Source organism: Peromyscus maniculatus, chromosome 19 (assembly GCF_049852395.1).
Source record: "Peromyscus maniculatus bairdii isolate BWxNUB_F1_BW_parent chromosome 19, HU_Pman_BW_mat_3.1, whole genome shotgun sequence".
In the NCBI taxonomy this organism is placed as follows: Eukaryota; Metazoa; Chordata; class Mammalia; order Rodentia; family Cricetidae; genus Peromyscus; species Peromyscus maniculatus.
This window is the reverse complement of record NC_134870.1, coordinates 71,895,113-71,911,219: the sequence shown is the minus strand read 5'-3', so window position 1 is coordinate 71,911,219 and position 16,107 is coordinate 71,895,113. Positions and strand designations below refer to the sequence as shown.

The 16,107-nt window shown below is 48.3% G+C and overlaps 1 protein-coding gene across 4 annotated transcripts in view; it reads left to right on the top strand.

The window, feature by feature from the left end:
* Positions 1-8: 8 nt before the first annotated feature.
* Kcng2 (potassium voltage-gated channel modifier subfamily G member 2) overlaps positions 9-16,107 on the top strand; it is a 71,960-nt gene continuing 55,861 nt past the window's right edge. The window contains exon 1 of one of the 4 annotated variants that reach the window (XM_015992696.3): positions 9-153. The gene's annotated coding sequence lies outside the window, so the exon portion shown is untranslated. The other 3 variants (XM_015992694.3, XM_015992695.3, XM_042264038.2) reach the window with 3 other exon arrangements.

Below are 16,107 nucleotides of genomic sequence, written 5' to 3'. Positions count from 1 at the left end.
CTTGTGCTCCAGGTCCCACAGTTGGAACTTGTCCATAGACTGGACACTCACACCTCATCCTTCAGTGTCTCCGGAGTTTGTTTAGAAGAGCTGTGTTTCCTTCTCTTGAGGAGCGAGTCCGTGCATCTCAAATGGCACAGTGTGCGAGCTCAGGTGAGTGAGTCCCTTCCTCGGTATGGTATGAGTGACTGTGCAGGTGTGTGTAAGAATGAGTGTGTGCATGCCAGTGTATCTGATTGTGTGTGAAAGAGCACTCTGTTTGCTCCCGGGTGTATTTGTGAGCAAGTGCCTATGCATAAACCATGAGTGTGTGCCTGTGTGCTCGTATGAGTGCCCTAGGTTGTGTATGGGTGGTGAATGTGAGTACTAGTGAACATGTGAGTTCATAGGTGTGTGCCTGTGTAGCTATGTGTGCCTTTTTGAGTTTGGTTGAATGTTGAGAGTAGAAGCCCGTGTGTTTGAGTGCGTGGGTGAGGAAGCGCACGCCTTTGTCCTTCCACGGCCCCATGGTCCCGCACGGTGCCCAAAGAAGCCAGCCTCGAGCTCCCCCAACTATGACGGGGGTCCTCGCCCTGGGACCCTCTGGGCACGAGGGGGCGCCTCGCTACCGTAGCCCGGACGCGCTGGCCCGGGCGGCCCGGGGGCGGCTCACGGGGCGGTGCCGGACTCTGAGCTGTGGGCTCTGGGGACGCTGCGCTCCGCCCCGAGGAGCTACGGCCGGGCAAACGGAGCAAGCAGCCCGAAGCCCGGGCCGGAGGTAAAGTTGAATTTACAGTGTGTGGCCGGAGTCTGCTCCGATCGTTCCTGGGACCGTTCGGGAACAGGGGCGTAGCTGCGAAAGGGGTCTGTGCGGAGGAGCGCGGGCCCTAGCGGAGCGTGGGCACCTGTCCGCGGGCGGCCACAGGCGGGAACGCAGTTCGGTTAGGGTGGCTGGCCACGCTGAGGGCGCCGTAGCCCACGGAGGGGCGCTCGAGGGGTCGGGCCGGGCTGGGGCAAGCGGAGCGGGGTCGCCGCGCGCCACGCGCTGGAAGCCGGAGGACGGGGCTCGGCCGCGTGGTGCGCTTTCATGGAGGTTCGGGCGGCCGCCAGAGGCTGGGTCCTGCTGCCGCCCCGTCTGCCCGCGTCGGTTCTACCGGATCCTGGGTAAGAAGGAGAGAGGAGGGCAGAGGAGGTCTGCATCCGGGAAGGGGCCAGGGCTCTCCCGGACGGTCCCGGGCTTGAAGGCTGTACGCACCCGCTTCGGGAGAGAGGTGACTGGGCGAGTCCGCGGTGCTGGTTCCCTTTTCTGGTCCGAGGTGGTGAAGTGAACGCCCACCCACCCACCGCTTACACGCACAGTCTCGTGCACACGCGCTTTGCACGCTCGGCTGTCCTGCTACCCTTCCTTCTCTAACCTTCCAGGGCGCCGGCTTGAATCGGGTGCGGGTTCCGGCTCCCGCACTCCGAATTCTGCAAAGTCTGTCCTTCTCAGCTCGGACAGCTACATCTTGGTCGGGACAGTGGCGCCAGGAGTGAGAATTGTTGGGAGAGGAGGGGGGGGTCTGAGCCTGAGCAGGCGTGTGCAGAAGGTGAGCTGGCTCCTATGCGCCCTGGAAGATTGTCCAATCTCGCGATTTGGGGGGCACCCCACGCGTGTTTGCCATGGAATGGTTTCCGAGTGTGGAAGACCCTTGGTCTCAATCGAGTTCTGACTCTTAAGCACTGCCCCGCGAGGAAGCACTGAGGTCATGTGCTGTCCTCGGGACGCTTTTGGTCATGTCCAAATTCTCCTGCTCTTGGACCCCGGAGTTTAGGGGCTCGGATGCAGCCTTGTCCTTGGCCCTTAGAAGTCCTAGATATCCTCCCTCGCATCCTCTGCCCTTGGCTTAAAAAGGCCAGGCCAGCATTCGGAGCAATGGCATGCTGTGGATAATGGATTTTGATCCAGTCTGGAGCTCTGGGAGTGATTAAGCAGGGGCTTACCCTGTGACCCTGCCCTTGGGTCAGTTAAGTAAACCGCCCCCCGTCGTCCCCCCGTCCCCCCCCCCCCCCCCGCAGGATTGGCCTTCAGCAAGTGGTTTTCATTTCTTCAGATGTCAGGGCCGGGGCATCCACAAGCACCAAAGGCAAGAGGACTGCCCTCTCATCCCTCTTGGGCCCTGCAGGACTTTCACTGGCCTCTGGCTGGCTTGGGTAGGTTGTGGGTGGGATTGCTGTGTTCCCTTACACTATGAACCCCCGGGGGTGTTGTGGCACACCTGGGGTGAAACCCACTTGCCTGGATGTCCCTGTTGTGCTGTATGGTCGACACAGACACAGGCACACTCAGGAGGGCTCTTGTTTCTGGGTCTCTTTGGGAGAGACTTGACGGCAGCTCCCCAAGACCAGTGCCAGTTTGTGTATTGCATTTTGAGTCGTCGTCGTCCCCCACCCCCGCCTTGCGGTTGCCATAATTAAGACAAAACAAACTCAAGTTGGGTGTTTGTGGGGGCAGGGAAGAGAGGGGAGAGAGCTCCTCGCTGACACCGACTGGAGCTGGTGGTTTTCCTTTCCCACTGCCGAGCAGAGCCGTGCGTGGGCCAGATGCTCAGAAAGTGTGTACTGGTTGATTAATTGTTTGAGTTATAATTAAGAGGTTCTACCTAGTGTATGGCTGGGATCGGCATTATCATAATTACAGGTGTGTGCGCCATAATTAGTAGGTCCTGTGAAACACATAGGTTGATAGGAAATGATAAAATGTTGGGGTTTGCCCTGGCAAGGGCAGCTCCTAAGCTTCTCTGAGTTTGGAGGAGGATGGGTTGAGGCAGATATGATGAGGCTTGGGGTCCTCTTTCCCCTAGCTCTGGGCTGGTCTTCTGGAAGAAGTGTGTCTCACCAAGCATCCAGAGCAGTGTAAGCCATGGGTGCCTGGAGAGGGGAAGAGTGTTATCTGCTCAGAAACCCTATGCAGATATGTGGGGGCAGACTGGAGGGGAGCAGATGTGTGGCAATGAGTGTGTAGGTGCTGAAGGCAGGCAGATCTGAATGATGAGGCTGGCCTCTGGTCCAAAATGGTGCTTTGGGTCTGAAGACCTGAGTGCCTGCCCACCGATGGTCATTTGGTGAGGAACAGAAACATCCAGAGCTAACACCATCCATCCAGGGATATTCTAAAGGGTAGGGACTCAGGGAGCTCTCCACTTCTAGAGTGGAAGTTCTTACTGAACAGAGACTGCCATGGGACGGCTCCTGCCATGAGGAGAGGCAACCACGTTGCTAGGGGCTGGTTCCCTGAAGCCTCCACAGTGGCTGACTGACAGCCACTGAACCACAGCTGGCTTGCAAAATGCCCCCTACCGCCAAGGCTGACTCAGAACTGCCTTTAACAGGGGTCACATCTTCACCTTCCAGAACTTAAAAGTACATGGGATCCCTTTCTGGGGCAAAGAACCGCCCCACCCCACCCCACCCCACCCCCCAGTCTCTCACGTCCACCAACTTCCTTAAGCAGAATCCCAGCGGTTCCTTTTCCCAGCCAGACTCAAGAGGGAGCCAGTACAGGCACTAACATCTCCAGTGAGTTGGAGGAGCTTGGGCCGTGGCAGATATGATGAGGCTTGGGGGCCCTTTCTCCCTCCCCCTTTCCTACACAGCTTGGAGGAAGACACTTGAGAAGCAGCCATGCATCCGACCAATGGTCACATTCCTCTGAGGACACAGGCACAGCAAACACTGGTCTCCCTGTCCACAGATGCGGGGCAGCCTGCAGGGCTCACGTAGAACTTAGTCCCTGAATCGGTAAGAGGCTGCCCCAAACGACATGGCTGCTGCATTCTAGCTCCAGGGAGATTTGCCCATAACGTAAAACGCAAACCACATTCCGTGAGAAAGACCCAACGTTTTGATTTGACTGTGAGTTCGGAAACAGATTACTTGAAATGCGAATGTAGTACAGAAACCTTCCCCGAAGAGAGGGAACCTGTGGTAAGAGACCCATCAGCCAAGGCGGAGGCCTGGCTCCGGTGGCCCCAGGGCCTTGGGCACAGCGACCTCTCTGTCACTCTCCCTGATGAGCCATGACACCTCTTAGTTTAGTGTTTCCTCTTTCTCTAAGCACCCCAGTTTCCTCCACCAAGGCAGCTCCCCAAGATCTGGGGTCCAGAGAGGAACCCTGCAGGGTGCAGGCAATAGCCCAAGAACTCGGTGACTCTCCTGGGTATTCCCAACCTCCCTAGACATTTAAACAGTGGCGTTTAGATGTTAGACTAGACCTGAGTGGTGCTTGAAATCAAAGGCTAGAATTCAGAGGCTCCTCTGAGCCTCCAAACCCTCTGGCTGATGTGAATACGGAGGCAGTTTTAGCTAAATTCCGTCCCTAAGAGGCAGATTTATTTTTGTCAAGGCTTCGGCTGTGGTGGGAAGGGCTGTGGGATCCATTTGTGCCTGACTCCCGGCTCCACTCTGTGTGGCTTCCTGGCTCTGGAAACATCCTTTAACTGGTGGGCTTCTCGGGGTTCAGTGGCCACTGTGTTGTCACATGTCATTCTACCCTCCCAAGTAAAGAGGGATCCGAGGGTCCTCCAGACAGCCTGGCACGCATACCACTTGGCTGTTCCAGATTAGGCCGTGCCCTGGGGGCCAGGCTCTAGTTTGGTAGTGAAGGTGGGACCCTGGGGATGTAGATTCTGAATGTGGATCCTAAGTGTGCGTGTGTGTGTGTGTGTGTGTGTGTGTGTGTGTGTGTGTGTGTGCAGACCTAAGTGTGCCAGAGCATGTGTGTGGAGGTCAGAGAAAAGTCTCGGCTACTGGTCCTCACCGTCCACCTTGTTTGAGACAGGGTCTGTTTGTGGTACATCCCTGGCACCTGAGCCTCCAGGAATTCTCCTGCTTCCTTCCTCAAAAGGTGAGGCTCTTCATACATCAGCCTGGTTTGTTGCACAGGAAGCTTATGTAGGATGAATGTCTAATCCAATTACCTCTCAAAGGCTCCACCCCTAAACAAACACACAGTGGGATTAACTGTTCACCTCCTTAATACATTAGCATTTGGGGGCCTGAACTCCTGAAGGAGTTAAACTACATTCGAAACAGAGATTGCCAGGCATGGTGGCTAACGCCTTTAATCCCAGCACTGGGAGGCAGAGGCAGGCGGATCTCTGAGTTTGAGGCCAGCCTGGTCTACAAAACAAGTTCCAGGATAGCCAGGGCTGTTACACAGAGAAAACCTGTCTTGAAAGAAAACAAAACAAAACAAATAAAAAAACAAAAAGCGAAGAACAGCAGAGGCGAGGCAGTTGTCCTCGTTGCCTCAGCCTGACTCTGGCAGGGGCCTGCATCCCACGTTGTCGTCGTCACAGTAGCTCCAGGTCAGATGGAGGGTGGCCCTTGAGTAGCTTTCCCTCTTGCTTTGGGTGTCAATTGTCTCTTGTTCAAAGCTGGTAAGAGTCTGTGGTAGTTTGAATGTGATTGGCTCCTCATAATCTCGTAGGGAGTGGCACTATTAGGAGGCATGGCCTTGTTGGAGTAGGTGTGGCCTTGTTGGAGGAAGTGCGTCACTGTGGGAGTGGACTTCGGGGTCTCATATATGCTCAAGCCACATGCAGTGTCTCAGAACACTTCCTGTTGCCTGCAGGTTAAGATGTAGGAATGTTAGCTCCTTCTCCAGCACCATGTCTGCCTGCACACCATCATATCACACCACGAAGATAATGGACTGAATCTCTGAAAATATAAGCCAGCCACCCCAATTAAATGTTTTCCTTTTAAGGGTTGCCATGGTCGTGATGTCTCTTCACAGCCATAGAAACCCTAACTACGAGCCATTCTGCTATGACGCTCACACAGTGTGTTCCTGGGCAGTGCTATTGTGTCCCTAGGCAGTGGGGGGTCAGGAGGTGGGGAGACCTGCAGTGTTCTCTGTGTATTAGCAGGGCTGGTCTTGTAGTTTTTGTTCAGGCTTGGGCATGACCTTGCTCTCTTCTGCATCCCATTAATGGGATAATTTTGGAACTCTCAGACACTCATTTGATTCTAGACAGGCCTTGAGAGGAATATGGACTGGTGAGAGACTCTCTCTTCCCTCAAATTGATGCACGTGTGTATGTGTGTGTGTCGACATGTGTGTGTGTGTGTGTGTGTGTGTGTGTGTATAAGCAGGTGAATTGTTGGGGGCAGAGGTTGAAGGCCAGAGGGCGACATCAAGTGTCTTCCTCTATTATATATATATATATATATATATATATATATATATATATATATATATATATATATATATGTATGTATATATATCATTTTGTTGTTGTTTTAGCTAGACTGACCAGCCAACAAATCCCTAGGATCTGTCTGTCTGTCCCCTCCCTCCAGCCAATGTTAAGGCTACAGGCACACTCCCCAATTTTCTGTGGGAGCTGGGGATCCAAACTCAGGTCCTCATGCTTCCACATGAGCCATCTCTTCAGCCTCCTGATGCTTTTAAGAAAAGTACTGGTAGAACTGATTCATCCTTGCCAGGGGGAAGCTGGAGAACTCTTGCTGTTTCTCCCTCAAAGCGTTAGTTTAGTATCTTGCTCTGTCTCACGGGAGCAGCTTTTAGACTGTGTAATGACTTTCTTGGAGCTGACACAGAGGCCAGGTATACACATCTCTCCTGGCAAATTAATAAGGAGGAAAACATCTCCTTTCCTTTCTTGTCAGCTCAGGGCAGTCAGTTCTCAACAGTGTGCCTCAGCTCAGGGCTAGAACAACAAAATTAATAAACGAAATGTTTCTACTATTGTCTTCCCTCTCCTCCTCAAAGATCCAGGACATGTTCAGGGCACTGCAGTTCCAGCCAGGATGGAGCCCTTCCTCTGTGGTTCTGTATTAATGCTGAGTAACATCTGAAACCTCTGCCCTCAAAATCAGGCCCTCAGAACTGGAGAGGTCCTGGGGGTTAGGTGCCCACCCAGGTATAGAGGTCTCCATCTGGGTTGGTCCCAGGGTTAGCTGTGGAATATTTGCACACTCAACACTCAGAAATAGTAATGAGATGTCATCAAATCCTGAGGTTGGGGTGTTTATCTATAGAAGAGAAACCAGTGTTATGAGGGGCATCCAGATCCAAGTGAGTGCCAGCCCTTTCCTGACTCGGGTCCTCATGGCTACTTCAAATACCATTTCAAATACTTGAAGAGCAACTGAGCTCACCTAGTCCAAGATTTAAGCAGCTGCACAGTTGCTGTACATTTCCAGAAGCTTCCTTCATGAACGTTTTAAACTTCTCCCATCCATGTGATTCTGGTCTAATGGGGGTCCTTGGGCTCTTCATGGGGCCCTTGCCTCCTGCATGCCAACTGCAACAGCCTCAGAATGCTCATGTGCCTGGGCTTGGAGCAGAGAAGCCCTTTACTCTCTGGGAAGCTGAAGGAAGACAGGGACAGCTTTCTGCCTGAGTCGGGGGGGAGGAGCTTCTAGAAGTTTTGTTAGAGCCCTGATCTCATATGGGAAGATTTTCTGTCTGTCTGCAGGGTGTGTGTGTGTGTGTGTGTGTGTGTGTGTGTGTGTGTGTGTGTGTCTGTGTCTGTGTTTAGTTTGGTTAGCGTATAATAAGTGCACAAAATGTGTTTTATTATGACATTTGCGTACATGTATAATGCACTTTAATCACATTCATGGCTCCCAATGACCCCATCTTGCACCTCCGCATCCAGTTCCTTCCTCCTCCCAAATGGTCCTCTTCCTCCTTTCACATCTTCTGTAGTTAAATCTATCATAATCTGAGTGGCTTTTTAATAGGAACTTAGAAATGTCCTAAGAGACAAAAGACAGGGCAAAGGGGACAAAGGGAATCTTTTAAAGGAATGTCTGGAAAAGAAGGAAGGCTGGCATTAGAGAGAGCAGGAGGATTGGGAATTCAAGGCCACCCTTGGCTGAGTAGTGAGTTTAAGGCTACCGTGAGTCACATGACATCTCAAAACAAAAGCAGGAGGAAAAATAGACTTGAAAAAAAGAATTTTAGTGACAGGGACCTGTGTAACAATGACAAAACCATCAACACTAATATTATTTTATTATATGGTCCTGGAAAGAAATGGTAATAGAAAAGCATATAGGGAATGCCTGCAGACATCGCAACCTGACTGACAGACTCAAACCTACAGAAGTGAGAAGAATAGAAAGACAAGAGCTAAACATCAAAATAACACAATTTAAAATAATAGTTCTATTAACTCTTTGAGAATTTCACACAATGTATTTTGGTCACATGCTCCTCCCTACTCTTCCCAGATCGACCCTACTTCCCTATTTTCCCAAACTTTGTGCCATCTTTTATTTTCATTTTAAATAACCCATTGACTCCAATTTGTGGTGTCCATATACCCCCGGGTGTTGGGCCATCTGCTGGAGTGTGGTCACCTTGCCAAGAACTACACATTAAAGTAAACTACCTCTCTCTTCTCAAAACCATGAGCTGTCTACAGCTCCTCAGCTAGGAGTGGAGGCTTATGAACCACCTCCCACTCCACAATACAACGTTGATTGCCTTGGTCTTGTGCAGGCAACCATGGCTACTGGGTTCATGAGTTCAGGGGTCCTGTCATGTTCAGAAGATACCGTTTCACTCTCATCAATCCTGACCTCTGCCTCTTTCAACATTTCAGCCCCTTCATCCATGGCCCCTGAGCCTTGCCAAGGAGGTGTGACATAAATGATGCCCCATTTGTACCTGAGCTCTCCACAGACCCTTCTCTGAACTTGGACGAGTCATAAGTGTCTGTCCATGTTGCCACCTTCAGCTTCACAAGGAGACTTCTCTGATGAGGTCTGAGATCTGCACTAATATATGAGTAGAGATATATGAATTTAGAGGGCATTTCTTTACTACACCAATTTAGCAGAATAATAGTAGTTGGTTCACCCCTAGAATTTGTGAGACCCTCAAAGGTGGGTTCTTGACCATATTTATAATTTAGGCATATGTTTCCTCTTGTGGGTCATGCCTCAGATCCAATCAGGAAGCGGTTGGTTACCCTCCAGACGCCTGCACCACTGTTGCTGCCCACGGGCATATCTGGCCACGTTAGTCATTATTGCAGTTCACATGGCTCACAGCTGAGGAAGACTGTTGTTGACTTTTCCACCACTGCAGCCTGTACACAGCATCTTCCAGGGCTATGCAAGCTATTCAGCAGGGAACACGTCTCTAGGTCAGTACCAACTGGATTTCTCCATGTCTTATGACTATTGTGTTGGGTATCTTCAGGAATACTGTGAAAATGGCTATTCTTCTAAAAGCCATCCATAGATTAAATGCGATTCCCATCAAAATACCAATGCAATTCTTCACAGATTTTTTTTAATCTTAAAGTTTATACGGAAGCACAGATGAGCCCAGGTAGCACCACAAAACAAAACAAAAGCAATTCTGAACAATAAAAATACAGCTGATGGTATCACCATACCCATTTTCAAATTACACTACAAAACCACAGCAGTAAAAACATCATGGTACTAGCACAAAATAGACACATTAAACAATGGAATGCAGCTAAAGGCTCAGTTATAAGTCCATGCAGCCTATCTGAGTTCTGACTAAGATAACAAAAACATACACTGAATGAAAGATAGCATCTTTACTAAATGGGGTTGGGAAAACCGGGTAACTACATGGAAAAGAATGAGATCTCTCTCATCTTGTACACAATCAACTCCAAATGGATCAGGTATCTCAGAGTTAAACTCAGAACTCTGAAACTTCTAGAAGGAAGAGCAAGGAATGCATGTCAGCAAATAGGCTTAATAAGGACTTCAGGACAGAATTCTGGTTGCCCAGGAAATAAGGCCACCAATCAACAAGGGGCATTTGATTAAATTAGAAAGTTTTTGTGCTGTAAACAATACTGTTAACCAACCGAAGAGGCAGACTATAAAGTGAGGGGGAAAACCTTGGATAGCTGAACACCCGAGTAAGAATTAGTGTCTACAATACACAAGAAACTCAAAAATTAAACATCAAGAAAACAACTCAATTAAAAAAGGAAAGGAGGGCTGGAGAGATGGCTCAGAGGTTAAGAACACTGGCTGTTCTTCCAGAGGTCCTGAGTTCAATTCCCAGAACCCACATGGTGGCTCACAACCATCTGTAATGAGGTCTGGCTCCCTCTTCTGGCCTACAAGGATACATGCAAACAGAACACTGTATACATAATAAATAAATAAATTAAAAAAAAGATATTCAAAAAAAAAAGGGAAGGATTGAACTGAACAGAAAGTTCTCAGAATAAGAAATACAAATGGTTAACAATTGTTTTAAAAAGTGTTTGTCATCCTTAGCCATCAGGGAGTGCAAATTACTTTGAGATTTTATGTCACTGTAGTTAGAATGGCTAAGAATAAGAAAACTAAAGACAGCAAATGCTGGTGAGGATGTGGGAAACAGGGAACCTTCGTGTATTGTTGGGGGGAGTACAAATTGGTGCGGCCACTATGGAAAACAGTCTGGCAGTTCCTCAGAAAACTCCATACCACGGCAACTCCTACAAAGGAAAACATTTAATTGGAGTGGTGGTTTACAGTTCAGAGGTTCAGTCCATTATCATTGTGGTGAGACACAGCACCATGCAGGCAGACATGGTGCTGGAGCAGTAGCTAAGAGTCCCACACCTTGCAGGCAACAGGAAGTGTTCTGTCTCACTGGGTGGTATCTTGAGCATGGGAGACCTCAAAGCCCGCCCCCACAGTGACACACTTCCTCCAACAAGGCCATACCTCTTATTAGTGTCACTCCCTTTGGGGGGCATTTTCTTTCAAACCACCACAAGCACAGATTTAAAATCTTCAAGAAAATATTAGAAAACTGTTTTTGAATATTGAACAAATATGATCAAAGTACACTGCATATATGAATGAGAATGTCATTAAAAAAACAAAGCATGAATCCTATCTTTTTAGGTGTTGGGGGGAAATAGAAGATTTTCAAAATTAAAGAGTCAAATTTTAAAATATACTAGAAAATTAATTTCAGCAATATATAGAATAGCTGAGCCAGGTGAAATTTAATCCAGGAATGCAAGGCTAGCTGGCCTACATTTGAAGATCAATTAATATATTCTACTACACCAGCAGGAAGCCAACAGCTGATACAGAAGAGCATTTAACAAAATCCAACACCTAATCAGAATGAAAGTTCCCATAAACCTATTCATAGGCTCTTTGCTGGAGAGAGTGTGTACATGAAAGGATGAAAGTGAAGACTTTCTTTAGGATCAAGAAGAAGGCAAGATGTTCACTGCCATCACTGCTACTCATTAAAGTCCCGGAAGTTAAGAAGAGCTGTGGGAGAAATAATAGATATGCAAGTTATAGAAGAAGAAGTATTACCCTCTCTGTTTGCAGATGACATGATCATTCCAAGAAATGTATGTTCCAGCAAATTATCCCCCCAAAATCCCCCAGAACTGGCAAGTGAGTTCAGCAAGATTGCAGCATGTATAGTCACAAGAGAACTCACACTTCTGTATGGAAACATCAATCTTTAAAACAAGTCTGGGCTAGGGATGTGGCTTTGTGGTAGTGTGCCTATCCAGCATGCAGTTCAGTCTTCAGCACTAGGGGATGGGGAGTGATAGAAAGTCATTTACGATCATTCTAAACCAAATTATGTAGGAGGTATGCATTACACAGTACACCCACAATCAGTATGCTTCAAATTAGAAATGTTGATTAGGGATATCAAAAAAGTTCTGGGGATATAGGGCAGGAATATAGAACATGCTTAAGGCCCTAGGTCCAATCCTTAATACCACAGAAAAGGGAAGAAGCTATCCAAGAAACACCTAGGTAGAAAGTCATACCATGTTCATGGATTAGAAGACCGTGGTACAGGTATTGTTTCCCAAATTGATGGATAAGTTTAATGCCACTTGTGGGAACATCCCCATACAGTTTTTGAGAGGAACTGTACATAGGCATATTAAACTTGTTCTGAAGTTCACAGGGAAAGTACAGGATACAAAACAGTCGAAAGAATCCCACAAAGGACAATGGCTGGAGCCATTCTGGCCATATTAATACTTACTCTGTACTTACCATTATCCAGACAGTGGTATTGATTGTGTCCTGGTGGGACATATAGATCAATGGAACAGGACACAGAACCCATACGTTATGCCCAGCTGAGTTTTGGGCTGTTTCAAAGCCAATTCAATGGTAGGCCCTCTCGGTGAAGGATATGGGAGTGACTGGTCACCTGTAAAGGGCTGGGCTGAACCTCACCCTAAGCCTACAAGTACTCTGAAGTCTGGCCCACAGATTTCCATGTAAATGTAAAATGTAAGACTGGGGAAAAGATCATCCTGATCTAAGGTAGGCAAAAAATTCTTAGATTTGAAACCAAGACTATGGCCCATAAAAGACAACCTGGACACATGAGACCTTATCAGAATAAAAAGTACCCTACAATGACCTTTTTAACCATGTGGAAGGAAAACTATAGAGTGGGAGGACATATTTGCAAACCATACATTCAGGCAAGAAAACAAGAATATGAAGAATCAATAATCTATCAAGGAATTCCAATTAAAACTAGGCAAAATATGACAACAGACACTAAAGAAGAAACCCAGATGATAAATAGTCATGAAAATATATTCCAGGTTATTAATCTTTAGGGTTGTGCGAATTAAACCACAGTGAGATATCATGACCCATCAGTCAAAAAGACTAGAGTAAGAATTACTAGCAACACCAAATGCTGACAGAGAAGCAGGGGACCATGGCTCACACAGGCTGGTACAACCACTCAGTGTTTTTTGTACAAAATAAATATCTATCTACAATCATTATGACTTAGCATTGTAGTCACTGTCCTAAAGAAGTAGAAACTAGAAACCAACAGGGCGGTTGAGTAGGTGAAGGCACTTCCTGCTAAGTGTGATGATCTGAGCTGGCTCTCCAGGACTCACCTGGGGAAGGAAAGAATGGACTCCCAGGCTGTTCTCTGACTTCCTCATGCATTCTGTAGCATGTGTGTGCACATGTGTACACACACACAATTTTTAAAGTTTCAAAAAGAGGGAACACCTGTCCAAAGCCTAGCCATAGATTTCCACAGCACCAAAAATGTTCCTAGTAGCCCCAAGCAGGAAATGACCCAGATGACCTTCAAGAGGAGACTGTTAACCAAGGATGCTTCTCTGCGGTGGAACACAGCTCTGAGAGAGAATTATTGAGAACAGTGAAGAGCAGATCTCATGGTTGTCAGACCTCATGATTCTATTTTCACAGCATCAGGATAGCTGAAATGTGGGGCTACAGTGGTTGTTATGTGCTGTAGGTGTGCAAGGCTGTAGAGGGAGATAGGATCATGCTGGTGGTGATGTGCTATGGTCAGGACTGCCCTGTTATCTCCTGGTGGATTTATAAGAAGACATCTTTGTGAGAACTGGCTGGGGGGTGCTGGGCCCTCCCAGTGTGAAGTGCAGAGAATTTCAACAAGCTAAGTGTAATTTACAAAGTCCGGACATTCATGCATCACACAGGCTTAGTGGAAGTTCTGCACACATAGAATTCCCTTGAAAGTGGTGTCCAGCGGGGAAGGGACTTGACTTCCAAGGGCAGAAAGTGGCCGCACGTGTGTCGCTCTACAAAGACTGGGCAGGGAGGGTCATGTCTAGGTCTTCTCGTTCTCCTTCAGAAGAGCTCAGACGGGGGCCCCAACGCCACTGTGAGCATGGGCCCGCTGTAGGCCAGACACCGTCCATGAGGTGACCGCGCCTCCCAGCCTCCTGCTGTCTCTCCTTCCCCTGCCCTCCCAGGCTCCTCCTGGGGCGGCTGCCTCACCTCATGCCTGGGGCTCCTTCCCTGTCGCCTGCAGATGATTAATAAAATTCTTTCAGAATCAATTTTCTGAGCAACGTTGGTGTGTGAATGAGGCATTTATGTAATTCCCTCACTGTTTTTCTTCCAGAAGTGGATAATGGGCTTGTTCCAAATTGAATTAAGAGATAATTAACACACATGCAGTCAGAGACAGGGAATTCTCTCTCTCTCTCTCCTCTCTGTCTCTGTCTCTCTGTCTCTCTGTCTCTGTGTGTGTCTGTCTGTCTGTCTCTCTCTCCTCTGTCTGTCTGTCTATCTCTATCTCTCTCTCACGTTGTTTCTATAAAGACTTGGTTGTGGGCCTGACCAGTGGGCTATATAAGGAAATGGTCCCTGACCCTGTCATACGACCATGGGACCCTTGGAGAGCCTATTGTGTGTGAGCTGGGAGGGACACAGCAGCCCTGGTGGCCTTTGGGCCACTAGGAAGGCGATGAGGACCCAGCCTCACCAGGTCATGCGTTCCGAGTCAGATGGTGTATCCTCCTGAACTCTCCCCCTGAGTCTGCCAGCTCTTCTTCCCTGGGTCCCTGTTCATTTTCACCAGGGCCGACTTGCCCCTCCCCCATTTGAGTGTATAATGAGGCCAGAGGCGCTGCTCAGGCATCTTCTGCTGGACCCCAGGTGTTCCCCTGGGCCACCACAGGATCAGCTTCTCAGAGAAGGTCTGGTTGAGGCATGTTCCAGGAAGAGACCCCTCTGGGGAAGCATCTGGCTTCCTCCTGGAGGGCAGGTGGCCTGTGGTATCTGGTATGGTGGCCAGGAGAGTCTATGCTCTGGCCTGATGGGCTGACATGATTCACCTCAGACCTAGCTAGCTGTAAAAGCCTCAGGTGATGAGAGAGGAACCTGGTACAGACACACAAGCTACAACTCCCATCCCCACAGGAAACAGTATTTCTTCCAGAAAATGTGTTTTCTAGTCCTGCACATCTAAGCAACCCACACACAAATTACCCAAAGGCGTGGGCAGGAGTTCCACTGGGCCCTAATTATACCGTACAGCATTGGGGGAGTGTCAGGTGCCTCTGTGGAGGGTGCTGCAGGGCCCAGGAGGCAGAACTCAGCTCTGGCAATGGTCCTGGGCCTGAGCCTCTGTCAGGCAACCTGCCCCCACCCCAGAGTGCCCAATGCTGCGCCCCAAGCTGCCAGAATAGAGCCTCGGAGCCCAGTCAGCCAAGACTGCAGCTTTAGAGCTCGCCTATCCTGTGCTTCATTATAAAACACTCTCTCTCTCTCTCTCTCTCTCTCTCTCTCTCTCTCTCTCTCTCTCTCTCTCTCTCTCTGTGTGTGTGTGTGTGTGTGTGTGTGTCACAGAATCTGCCATTTTAGCCATCTTAGTATATAATTTAGTGGCACCAATGACATTCACAGTGCCATGCAACCTTTACCTCTGTTCCAAAATTTTATTACTCTGAGCAGAAACAACCCTTACCACCACCACCATCACCACCATTACCACCCCATACACATCATACATTCTAGTCTACTTTCCAAGTGTATAACTTTGCCTGGTCTAGTTCAAGGCTTCTTAAGATTTTGTTATTTGCAATCCCTTTTATGTGACCGTGGATATGTATACACACATGCACCATAGTTATAGAGATAAAACATTTATTGGTAATCATGCTGAATTTTTAAAGAAGATTCTTTGGCATATATATCTGTACTGGCTGATTTTGTGTGTCAACTTGACATAAGCTAGAATCATCAGAGGAAAGAGCTTCAGTTGAAATGTATCCATGAGATCCAGCTGTAAGGCATTTTCTCAATTAGTGATCAATGGGGGAGGGCCCAGCACATGGTGGGGGTGCCATCTTTGGGCTGGTAGTCCTGGGTTCTATAAGAAGGCAGGCTGAGCAAGCCAGGGGAAGGAAGCCAGTAAGCAGCACCCTCCATGGCCTCTGCATCAGCTCCTGCCTCCAGGATCCTGCCCTGTTTGAGTTCCTGTCCTGACTTCCTTCAGTGATGAACAGCAATGCTGAAGTAGAAGCGAATGAACCCTTTCCTCCCCAACTCGCCTTTTTGTCATGGTACATTGTTGCAATAATAAAAGCCCTAACTAAGACAGTCTCTAATTTCTACCGTTAACTAAAGACTAAAGCAAATTTGCATGCTACTAAGATAGAATGCTTGTTTATTTTTACAGAAAGATTGAGTCTTGTCTAAAGATCTGACGTCTGTGGGTTGCAGGATGTCTTCAGTGATTTTCACAGTTGACTGATGTTTCAATTTCATAGTCAACAATGTTGAGGATGTTACTTAATATAAATATGTAGTACAAAATGG